At 34.5% G+C, this 13,310-nt stretch overlaps 2 non-coding genes across 2 annotated transcripts; both read left to right on the forward strand.

The window, feature by feature from the left end:
* Positions 1 to 1,847: 1,847 nt before the first annotated feature.
* On the forward strand, positions 1,848 to 1,919 carry TRNAK-UUU (transfer RNA lysine (anticodon UUU)). The gene has a single exon. It is a non-coding gene; the product is annotated as a tRNA-Lys (tRNA).
* An 852-nt stretch (positions 1,920 to 2,771) lies between these two features.
* On the forward strand, positions 2,772 to 2,843 carry TRNAK-UUU (transfer RNA lysine (anticodon UUU)). Its single transcript has one exon. It is a non-coding gene; the product is annotated as a tRNA-Lys (tRNA).
* Positions 2,844 to 13,310: the final 10,467 nt, after the last annotated feature.

Here is a 13,310-nt window from a genome sequence, read left to right on the forward strand (position 1 = left end):
ATACAAAATAATCCATGGGGTTAAGGTCTGGGGAGTTTGGAGGCCAAACATTTGGACTGGTGAAGTCGTAGAAATTTTCAGACAACCATTTTTGACTTTTCCCAGAGGTGTGGCAAGGGGCCGAATCCTGCTGCCATACATACGGCCTACCATTGGCTACCCTTGTTATCCAGGGCTTGACTACAGTTAGCAACTCCACGAACAAAGCCCGAATTCCAATGCCAGGGTTCTTCAACACCTGTTCCTGCAGATTTGCGAGGAATTCTGCTGTACGAACGCAATCAGATCGTCTGCTAGGGATCTTTCTTCTTGCTACATCCTCGTAGTCACCATTGCAAGTCTCTAGTTCATGCCTGATTGTTTTTACTGTATTCAGGGAGCATTGGGCAGCAGTCGTAATATCCTTATTTTGATGGCGGGCACGAATCATCATGATACAAGTTATTCTCTTCCATGATTCAGGTGGGTTCCAGCTATCCATCCTTTCTGACATCTTGTATATGAATGAAGAAGGGTCCAAACTTTTAAATGAAGAGAAGTGTGTGTTAATACATGTAACTTACGGAAAAATATAATTAATTATAAATATGTCAAATTTATCTCGAACACCCTGTATAAGGCTTTATTATATCACCCTGATATGGAAAAGAGAAAGACTGAAAAAAAAGTTGCAGTAATAAAGGAGCCGTGTGACAGGAGGTCTTACCTCACTGCGCAAATTATTTCATTGGTTTTAATAACCCAGCTGATAACATTAGTAAAGATATATCAGCACAAATGGAAAAGAACTTGGATTTAATAAACTGGATAATGAAGATGTGAGCAACTTGCTCGAATCCCATTCAGAACATTTAAGCGAGAATGATCTCCATCAACTAGAAGAACTGCGTGCATATGAAAAAAAAGATGGAGATAAGGAATGCGAACAAGATGAGAATGTTGCGACCAAGAAGCTAACTGCAAAAGAAAACTTCAGCTAGTTTTCAATCAAATTGAGTATGCTAAGGAAATTTTGTTTAAGGCTGATCCTGATATGGAACAAAGCTTCAAAGTTTGCCGAAATCTTCATAAAGCGATCGCCAGCTATCGCAAATTGGATGACAAGAGGAAAACGTCGAGCACGATTCAAACATCTTTACTTAATTTTTTTGTAAAGAAGTAGCTCAATCAAATGTTTAGACATCAAACAAAAATTTAAGCAATTGATGTTTATTAATTAACTTTGGTGATTTTGTCCTCTAAAATAGATTATACATATTGTTTTTTCAAATCTAGGCTAACTGATGGATGTATTATAATTATTCCTGTCGTTTATTGTATTCGCTTAACGCGTATTAATTGATGGATTAGTTAATTGCGTTAAGCGAGGTTTTCTGTACAAGTCAGTGAAAGTCGGGACTCAGTGAAGAATAAGATGTATATGGGAAGTAAACTACTTTCAAGTATGTCGTGTGATTTTTTTGAACACAGTAAATGCAACAAAGTATATCACTTTAACCTTCCATTAAGCAAAACTTTGATGACGTGTAGGAAATGAAAATCATCTACTGTCCAAAAGCATCTACTTGCATCTTATATATTGCCCCTTGATTCTAAATTCCTCTCGACTTCTACCACGTTGAGAAACAAACCATATATCGGGAGTGAAGGCTATTGTTACTGGAACAGAAGGCTAAATTCTGGTCAATCTTTGGTGGACATCCTAATTGCTCAGCTGAAATACATGGACTCGATTCACGATATTTTTCAATTGCCTAAAACAATTTGAAACGAACTGAATTTTAATATTCATATACGCCATAATTTTTAGATTAAATAAAAAAAATGGGCGAACGTATATGTTGTCGGCCCGGATAGCTCAGTAGTAGAGCATTAGGCTTTTAACCTAAGGGTCCAGGGTTCAAGTCCCTGTTCGGGCGTAAGTTTCTGATTTCGTTTTATTTTGTGGTTGCTAATTTTCTTACTTCTAAAATGCGTTCTATTTCATCTTTCGCCTAGTATGTTCACTGCACAGTCATTCACTTAATATTAATATGAAACGTTTTTGTTGTTGTTGACACACATCTGATTCCGGAATACGTATTTTCAACGCTTATGTTACGCGAAAAATAAAAGAAAAAAAAAGTGGGGTGACCTAATGGAAAAGCATTCATTTCTATAACTTTGTGCATGTCTTCGTAGATGAGATGAACTATAACTCAGTGAGAGTCAGGATCCAGTAAGGAAAAATATGTTTTTGATCCCAGTTGCATAAGCTTACTTTTGATGACGTAAAGTACACTAGAATTGTTTATATTTTTTATGATAATCGAACAAGTTGCTTTAGACCTCCGACAAGCAAGATGATGGTTGATAAAAATCTTGGTCAACCTAAAATCATCTTATTACATCTCCTAAATATTTCTCTCGGATCCAAAATTCCTCTGAACTACCATAGCGAGAAACAACATACATGAGAGTGAAGACTGTGGTTTCCTGAATAGAACACCAAATTCTTTTCACTTTGGCCAAGATTTTAATTGCTCCGCAAGGAAAGCAATCTTGGTACATGACATTTCTGTTAAAAATATTTTTTTAATCTGTTGTCATACGCATTATAGGAAATAGGACCTAAATGACAACAGATTAAACATATCTGGTAGCTGCCAACTAATTTTGGATACGAGACCTAACTAGATTTTGAAGAAATATTATCAAATATAAATATTCATATATGACATCATTGTTATTTATTTTTATCACAAAAAATAAATGAAACTCTTTTAAGAAAAGCCCGGATAGCTCAGTCGTAGAGCATTAGGCTTTTAACCTAAGGGTCCAGGGTTCAAGTCCCTGTCCGGGCGTTATTTTCCTTTTCTTGAAATTCAGGCCTCCTAAAGATAAAACGCACACAGAAAACAACAAAACATAAAGTTGTTATTTTTTTCAAAAAAACTTAACTATTGATTAAGGTTAATCCAGAGAACAGAATAAGACGAATTCAAATCCGTTAATGAGGATTTGGTGCTTTAAGTTTTAATCTAAATCGTATGAATGTTGTTCTTCTGTGATTAGACGAAAGTATGAGAATGGTGGTGCGCTGTTCTACTGAACGTGAAAACAGGAAAATAGTAAGAAAAGAAACGTCTGTTAAAACAGATTCTATAATTCTCATCCGAGTATTCTGTGGCAGAGTGTGAGAATAACCGCAGTATTTCCTTTGACATATCCTTGCGAGCCTTTTCTTATATGAAATATTAGAAATCTTAACTAAATTCTCCCTCTCTCTCTCTCTCTCTCTCTCTCTCTCTTTCAATGCAGTATTCGTTTCGGGATTCAACTCATGGCGATGATTTCCAAAAATATATCTGAACCATGTTGACAGTGCTGTAGATATTCCAGTTAAAAGAAGAATTCATTTACAGAAGAATATAAACATCCGCAATATCCTTGATTTTCACCTGTTATTTTGATTGGCAATGCTGTCTTCAGTAGTTGAAGTTCCTTGTTTTCCCAGATTTCCGCATGTTTCAAATCACCACCCCACTGTTTAGTGGAACTCTGGAACCAAGTGTCCCGATTAGTTAAACAGTTTGGTAATGAACCGTTTAACTATTCGGGACACTTTGTTCCATCATCGCCCGAACAGGGACTTGAACCCTTAGGTTAAAAGCCTAATGCTCTACGACTGAGCTATCCGGGTACGCAGCACTTCTTTTCCTGCAAAGTTCGTGTCTTGCATAATATTAATATTCAGTAATGTTAATTCCAGAAGTTTGTGCTGTATCAGAGATTGCATTGAAATCATCTGTCATGTTTAACATCCGATTTCGTATAATATATATGATAACAGATTAAAATATTTTCTCATTCCTAACTCTGTCCTTCAGTTCAACATTAAGAACTGAATAGCAGTCATTGATATAGTTAGTCCTTAGTGTTAAACATTGGAAATGCACAAACCTTCAGAGTTAAATATTCGGTCCTACAATCGAGTTATCCCGAATTGGTGAGTCGATCTTTTAATTACACAAATCAATTTTTGTGTAGCGTCTAATGGCGTTATGTTAGTATTTGCAGGTACCTCACTGTACTTGAAGTACGGTATGGTGCAAAAAAAAAACAGTACTGAACTTCGACACCCCCCCTCTTCAGTACACGAGTTGAGATCTGCAGTTCGATTGCATGCATATTAATAGCAGAGCACGTGTAGAGTCTACGCCATTACATTTAGCTGTAGCAATTGTTGAGCATTGTTTTCGTTCATACGGAGTTGGTAGAACAAATGGTCCACGGAATGGGGCATTCCAGACCTACCTTCATGGTCTTAAGAAAGGGATATGTCCTAACCCTTGTCTCCAAGATGACAAAGAACCTTCGCATGAGCTACGGATCCTGTCTTGAATGACAAGGTGCCCATTTCGAGCACGTAATCGACCGTCGTTAATACTTAATTCGACCAAGATTCCACCAGTACTTGTGGATGTGCATATCATCATGTGTAAACATATTTCTTTGTTAATAAACCCGTTTACTCCATAACATATATCGTTGTAGTTATTCAATACTTTTTTGTGTGCCATACTGTATTTCTTCAGACTGTGGATAAAGATCGTAAGAGACCTACGAAAAACTAGGTCTTTCCAAACCAAAGGGCAACTTCGATACCAACTCACAAACACTCTACATAAGTTACAACATAGTATCCCTCTCTCTCGCTCTGACCTATATTCATTAATCTCATTTAAGTTAACCAGATATTTAACTTAAAATTTCCTTCGTCCAAGATAATAGAAGAGCAAATTCAAAACATTAATTGATATACTACAAGTTTATAAATGAAGTGTCATTAAGGTGTCATTTGTATTACTTCGGACTTGTTATCAGTACATCAAAATTCATGCAGGTTACTGTTTTATTAATTTAAACAATTTACAACGAGATTGGTAATATTTAAAGTTTCGGACCGTAATAAATGAAGTGGCATTTGCTATTTCAAACACAATTTTGCTAAAATTACCATTCAAGCATGCGCATTTAAAGTCCCACACAGTGGGACTTTAACACATCCTTGTATCCTTGACACAAGCTCGTTCATAATTATTCATATTACCACATAACGACACACACACACACACACACACACACACACACACACACACACACACACACACACACACACACACACACACACACACACACACACACACACACGTGAAGAGTCCATTCACAAATGAACTATTTCATATAACAGTTTTGTAAGGTACAACATGGAATTGTCCAATTTCTGAAAATTTTTGATTTCAACTAACAACACTTTAGTACGATCCACCAGTACATGATTCGTTTTACTAACAAGTGAATGTGAAGTTAGATTTTTATGGGTGACTGTGAAGGAGTTCGGCTATGATTTTTATTGGCTGGTTTTGACTGAGACCATTGTTTTTCTTAAGGAAAGACAGAAATCGCGTGAGAAAGAAACAAAATAAAAGAAAAGAAAACAAACAAAGAAAAAAAGTCAGTGTTTAGTGTACTAAACACTAAACACTGACTTGTTATGTGTCATTATGTGGTAATATGAATGATTATGAACGATTTGTTGGAGTTGTTAACGTTGGGTCAGCCATGAAAAATATTTTGCCTGATATATTCAGGTATATATAAAATAATATATACCTGAATTTTTGAGTGAAGACATTTTTTTTCAGAATAATCGCCAAACGGTACTTATTTATACATAAATATAAAAGGACCGCATGAATACTTTGCTGTTAATACACTGGTGTCCAAAAAGTAAGGGCGAACACTATTTCTAAAAATTACAACCACAAATTCAGACGAATCAGCTTGTGTGTAACTGACGATTTCGAGTAGAAAGTGGGTACACATTCAAATTTTCGAATCGTGCGCAAAGGGGGTCACGTGGTAGTACTCAACAAGATAAAAGACAAAATGCTGCGCTAAGAGAATGCTATTTGAAAGAAGCTCTTTTTGTGAAGGAATAAAGTTGAAAACTTCGATGTCTTGCGATGTCTCAAACACATCATGTAGATGATTTCACACGGGGAACAGTTATTGGAAAGCTTGAAGAAGGCCACAGAATTACGGATATGGCCAGAGAGTTTGGAATCTCACATAGCTAGGCCCTAGGCAGCGTTTCAAACCAATGGAATGTGTTCCAGACGTTTGCTAAGACGTCGCCCTCGCTCTACCACGGAACATGAAGACAGAATTTTGATTATAACAGCAAAACGTAAGCGGAGCACCACGGCAGGTCAGCTTGCAAGTCGGCTCCATTCAAGCACAGGTACGTGGCTTTTCTTGCCACAAACTATGGCAACACGTCTGCGATAAATAGTCCTATATGCCCAAAGGGCTGTAATTTACGTCCCATAAAAGTCTCTATCCATAAAAATTGGACAAGACACCAATGGACTAATGTACTTACTCTTTATAAAAGAGTCGTTTTAGTCATTCCTCCGATTCTAGACGAAACTTGATCTGACGTGAAAGTGATACTGCTTACAATCGCGAGAATGCTCTTGAAAGGGATAGGTACCGCGGTGCTGGGGGTCATGGTGTGGTTAAGTATTATGTTTAATACCTCCCCACACCTTAATGCTTAATGGATGAACAGAGTTACAAGTGCTGGAAAAAGGGAAGATCTTCGTTGAAAGATATCGCAGCGAAGTTCTTCAATGTCGTGTTCGATTGTTCAGTTGTGCTATACGCGAAGAATTCATTTTTATGGATGACAGTGACACACTACATCGTACACGAGGGAAATACTTCTGGAGAGAGAAGATATTAATCGAATCGAGTGTCCAGCAAACTTCTCAGATCTCAACTCCAGAGAACACGTTTGGGAAGTAATAGACGCATAACTGCTCGAGATTCTTCTCCAGAAAACAAACAAGGGCTTTATCCTTGCTCTGAAGGAAGAGTGGACCAGTTTCCCTCAAGAACCCCTGATTAACTTGGTGCTAACAAAGTTGCATGCAACTTTGGACATATTCCAAAAACGTTTGGCTATAGTCATGAAAAGGTTTTCATATACAGGTAAAAACGTACTTCGTTCTTAGTTTTTGGACAGCAGTGTAAAACTTCTAAGTGCTTCAAAGATGTATTTGTATGATTCAATCCACAACGCATTGTTCATTTAACTTAAAGATCCAAGTTTTAAGTAACCACTTTTCTTTTTTTTTTTTTTCGTATTTTGTCCCTTTTCACTCATTTAAGTACAAAATTTTGTATCAGTCCACCTTGTGTTACATCCAACATCAATATTATATGATGTTGGATGATGCCTAAAACAGAAAGCGGGTGCCCAGATGGCTCAGTCGATAGAGTAGGCCACTTCAACCTAAAGGTATAGAATGTCCGAATTATTTTATTCGGACATTCTTTCTTTTCACCGTTTATTTTTTACTTCAAAATACATGCAAGCACAACCGTAAATATTACATTATTATATAAAATACTGCACAATTTTTTAAAATAAATATAAAAAACTTTATATTTATTTAAAGACAATCATGTTTAAATCCTAAATGTCATAAGACTCACCCAATTTTTTTTTTTTATTTACGCTTATATATGCAATATAATGAACTCCCCTGTAGTGTAGGTAGGACATCTTTGTTTAGAAAATTTAACACTAGCAAGACAGACATGGTGTTCTATTATTTCTTTTTTTTCCTATTTCCGTTTAGCCATACCTGTTCTTCCTGCAAAAACAAACCTTGCTTCGCTGACATTCCCTTTTGGGTTAGCATATCAGAACATCTCTCAAAATTTTTCACGCTGTTTAAATATCAGGGTAGAGTTCGACCAACTGAAGATATCTATTAATCGCTACATCCAATGTCGGAAAGAAGCATACGTAATTTGGGGGAACCATACAAGAAGTAGCTGATATATGTTGCGTAATTCGAAATCACTGATTATATATTTTAAGCTAAATACCTTGGTATTTAGGGTCTAGCTACTCACTGAGGAGACCTCAAAAAAGGTTGAAACCGGTCTGGGTAGTGACCCCACCCATAATGTATTGCAGTATACATCTCTTAATGAGATGTGCTTTACATTATGGAAAATACTAAGAACAGTGATCAGAGCTTTACCCACCTTTACAATATTTCAAATGAGTTGCCCTGGTATATATATATATATATACAACTTTAATATATATATATATATATATATATATATATATATATATATATATATATATATATATATATATATATATATATATATATATATATATATATACATATATATATACATATATATATATATATACATATATATATACATATATATATATATGTATATATATATATAAAACAACTGGGGCAACTTTAATTACACTACTAGTTTCGTCTAACCTAGACTTCATCAGGTGTGAGATAAACGAAACTAGTAGTGTAATTAAAGTTTTTATTTAAACCTCGGTTCTAGTCATTAATTTTTTTTTAATATATAAATATTATATAAATCAATTTATATAAATTGATTCAGTGCCTCATAGTTGGATTTTAAAATTCACAGAACTATTCGGTATTAGCGAAAGCGTACAAAAATTCTTGCAAACCAGCATGAAAATTGGAAAACAATGTTGGTTCTGAAGAGAGAAGAAATTGGGGAGATAAACATAAAAGAGGTATTTTTCATGGAGACTCGTTATCTCCGTTATTGTTTATCTTGTCATTGATCCTCGTAACTAGAATTTTAAATAAAACTGCTCATGTTACCAAACTGCGCAAAAAAGTGCAAAGATATCTCACCTTTTATACATAGGCTATCTGAAGTTGTATGCAAAGAATGAACTTGGATCATTGCTTAATACTGTGCACATATTCAGTCAGGATATATCAATGGATTTTGGCTTAGATGTGCAATAACAAGAAGAAAGTTTGAAGACCTGAACAAAATCGAGCTACTCAATGGCGAAAAAATCAAGGCAATAAAATTCAAAGATAGCTACAAATATTTGGAAATTTTAGAAGCATCAGAAATTCTGCACAATAAGATTAAAGAAGAAAACTAGAGTAGAATATATAAGGTGGCTAAGAATACTCCTTAAGTCAATGCGTAACGCTGGAAATTTGATAAACACCTGGGCCATACCTGTTCTGAGATATTCAATAGGCCTTGTTGAATGGATCCAGCTAGAGGTGGAAGATTTAGACCAAAAAATTCAAAAATTAATGACAATGCACCATGTCCTCAATCCTCGCAGTGACATTAATAGGCTCTATCTCTCACGCAAAAAAGGAGGTAGAGGATTATTACAAGTAAAGCAAGTTATTGAAGAAGAAAAACGAAATTTGAATAATTATCTGCAGCAAAAACGAAAAAATTTCTAATAGAAGTAAGGAAAGAGGATTTATTTAAACCCATGGAGACCAAATTGGAGTATAAGACCAACCAAGTAAAAGTGAGAACTGAAAGATGGGAAAATAAGGCATTGCATGGAAAGTACCTTTACATCATGGAGGACAGCGCTAACAGCAACTTAACCTGGCAATGGTTGAGAAATGGAACACTAAAGAAAGAAACAGAGTCAATAATTTTTGCAGCACAAGAACAGGCCACTGAAACCAACGTTATGAAGGCAAAAATACAAAAAATCCAAGAGGAGAGTAAATGCAGATTATGCATAGAGAAGAAAGAAACGGTAGAACATTATAAGCGAGTGCAGCAAAATCGCACAAGTTGATACCCTGAAAGGCACGATAATGATAATGTAGCTAAGATAATTCACTGGCATTAATGTAAAAAGTACGGATTTAAAGTAGTATCTAAAGACTATTGAAAGCATAAAGTTGATCAAAAAAGTGATTGAGAAGGAAAAAGCTAAAATATTCTGGGATTTAAAATATTTAAAATTTTAAATATTTAAAATTTTAAATATTTTCAAACTGACTAAACCTTGGAATGTAATATCCCCGAAATAACAGTGGTTGAAAAAAGTGAAAAAGAATGTTCAGTTTATCAAAATATCAGTACCAGGAGATAGTTGAATTGACGAAAAATAAACTAAAAAATTTAAATTAGAAAGTTACAAGTTGAATTTGAACGAATGTGGCAAAAGAAAACTAAAGTCGTTCCCATAATAATAGGTGCTTTAAGCACCATCCCCAAAACATTAAAAAAACTAGAAGCACTCCAAGTAGGACTAAAAATCATCTAGTTGTACATCTGACAGCATTTATATTCAGAAGGTATTTCCACAACTCAATAAGCCCTTGGGTAGGACTCGAATTAGTGGATTATAACCAGCCTTTTACTTAAGGTTTGAGGAAGCAAATCAAGCTTGGATGAATATTATATATATATATATATATATAATTATAATTATATATATATATATATATATAATTATAATTTCAATGCATTCTCGCATTGAAATTAAATGCGAGAATGCACAGAAATGAATATTTAAAAGAATCTACTTCTTAATATCCATCTTTCCTACATTGCAATGTGGATATCTCAATCATAATGAGTTTCTGCATAACATATGTAAAACCTGCGTCACAAACTTTGATAAACCATACAAGAATATAATAATTTTATTGTTAAACAAAAGATGTAATAAAACCAGTAGCTCAGATAATATGTTGCAGGATTCGAAAAGCCTTATTATTCTTTGTATGAATAGTGATTTCAACTCTATAAAAAGAATACAAACCTTAATAAGACTGCCCGATAACACATAGTGAATGAAGTGTAGAATAGTTTTTATTCACCTGTGATGAAAAATAGGATCACATATTATTCTCGATTTACTTAAACTGTTAAAGAATATTTCATAGAAAGCTAAACTTGTACAGAAATATATCACCTCGGGATATGAATATGATACCAGCATAATTTTTATGTGTACAGTACCTATGAATAGCTATAGCAACGTACAATAACATTATCGTTATGAACGGTATTCAAGTTGTGAAAATGAGGCAGCACAGATATTGAGGTTGCTGACTCCGAATGTTGAGGTAGCAAAACGCTGCAATGTTTTGAACGAGGGGGGGGTCGGTTTGGGTTGTTTGGAGTTATTGCTGACATAAATGGCGCTAAAAGACCAATATATTGTGTATTTTAACGAAGTTTATTCTCTATCGGTGTGTCTGTTTTTCAGGATTAAAAAACTAGAGTTTCCCGAATAAAAAAAAAATTTAAAAAAACTGTCGTTCCCATATGAGACCATCTAAGTCATCTTCATTTGTATTTGTAAAATCCTAAAAGTTCGTGACTCCATGACGGGATAAAAACCCAAGTTTTCTTACCGAAAGACAAACGTTACGATGTCCTGCACCATGCATGCACTAGCTCAAGACGTAACCAGCCTGACGCAGTCAATATAGAGTTTCTAAAAACTGTTACGTTGCTTGAAATACGAACAAGCTGGATAGCTGGATACTAAAATTGGTGGATCTAACTGATATCATATAGGAATTATACAAGACTTTTGTGGCGTCTAAGAAAAGCAGTTCTTCAATTCCATGCTCGATCTTCCCTCTGGGATGCAATGCTTTGTTCCAGCATTCGGCTGCTGGCCATGAAATTCAAAAATGTATCACCATCACGTCGACAATTGCTGCTGATATTAGAAATTAAACCTCTACTCATAGATGTTTTATTGCCAAAAAAGTATTTCTACACTCATCTTGTAAAGCGGAAATTGTGGATGAGACAGGAAACGTTTCCAAACCAAATAGGATTTTCCAAAATGGGCTCGATTTTCGCTTATTGCTTTGATTATTTGGCATCAACCATGAGTAGCAATGCTGTCTTCAGCGTCTAAAGATCTTTTTCTTGGGTCAGACATTGCGTCATCTTTGAAAGTGAAGACTGCAAATTTTGAGATTCCAAATCTTACCAAAATTTGGAACAAACATTGTGGAATCTAAATATTCATATTCAACCAAATTATTAATAATAATAGTAATTAATAATAAACACGTAATGCCCGGATAGCTCAGTCGTAGAGCATTAGGCTTTTAACCTAAGGGTCCAGGGTTCAAGTCCCTGTTCGGGCGTTGTTGTTATTTTTTTCTTGTGAATGTTCGTACTTCTACTAAAATATGTTTTTGTTTGTTTGTGATGTGGCAATATGAATAAATTATCGGCCGTTGATTTCAATGAAATCTCATTCTTGATGTGGAAATGCGTTTAAATTGATACCTTATTACAATAAAACAGATGTAGAAAACAAAAAACAAAAACAGTTAATTATTTTCTTTATTTTTTTAATTGTTTTCGTCAGTGTATATTACACCAAGTTTCTCTTCTTTTTTTTAAGTCATTCTTACCAGAGAACACTCGATGGGATTATCGCTTTATTTATTATTCTTTGAAATTTTTTTTTCTACTCTTAGAAAGAAAAAAAAAGATAAAGGTAACAAATTGTATTTATTTTTTTAATTTTAATATATAATTTGAACATAAAACTGCAGGTGAGTAAAATATTGGATTAATATCAGATCAGACCATAATTCGACCCGAAACTAATATGGCTAGTTATCTATCATAACCTATTTTACAAAGATAACGACGAGCAAATCCATTTCGCGCATGTCACAATTCGTTTTCTTCTGTTATTTCATTAGTGAATCCATTTAAAAGCGAAGTTTGAATTCATGGTGATGAGTTGGCACGAAGAGGACATAAGATTGTTCGATAATTTTAACAACTGTCGTAGAAAGGTTTGCACTGTTTATTGTGAATCGTAATATAACGAGAATTGTCACATAATATGCAACTAGAACATACCATTAATATATGTATGTGGTAACACGATTCAGTTGCATTGCACGTGAGTTTTCGTATATTTTAATAACATTTAAACAGAATAAAATGAGTTCTCAAAAACTTTGGATATGGATGACAATACTTCCACATCACTCTTTGCTTAAAATCGTTTGACACCTAAAAAATTGGAAATTGTGACGTTATGACATCATTACAACTATAGTTAGAACTAACATTTCTAGTTCTCAGTGTGTTTTACTGTTTGAAGAATATCTTAAGAAAAATGTACATTTTTACAGAAATATATCATCCAGTGACGTGTTGGTATAAATATAATATTGCCATCTGCTAGAAGTGGTAATATAAATCACACACACACACACATTCCTCTTTTCAAAACGAACAGTTTAAGCTGGGAGAAACTCATGTTAGAGGCTTAATGAAATGAAACAGCACTGACAACGAATTAAAAATAATACTTAATTTTTGCAATATTTCGCTGAGTAACTGAGACATCGTCAGGGAGTACAATATGAGACTTGTAACACACACACACACACACACACGAA

The sequence above is a fragment of the Typopeltis vanoorti genome, chromosome 21 (genome assembly GCF_054136105.1).
Source record: "Typopeltis vanoorti isolate ZY-2024b chromosome 21, IOZ_Tvanoo_1.0, whole genome shotgun sequence".
NCBI lineage: Eukaryota > Metazoa > Arthropoda > Arachnida > Uropygi > Thelyphonidae > Typopeltis > Typopeltis vanoorti.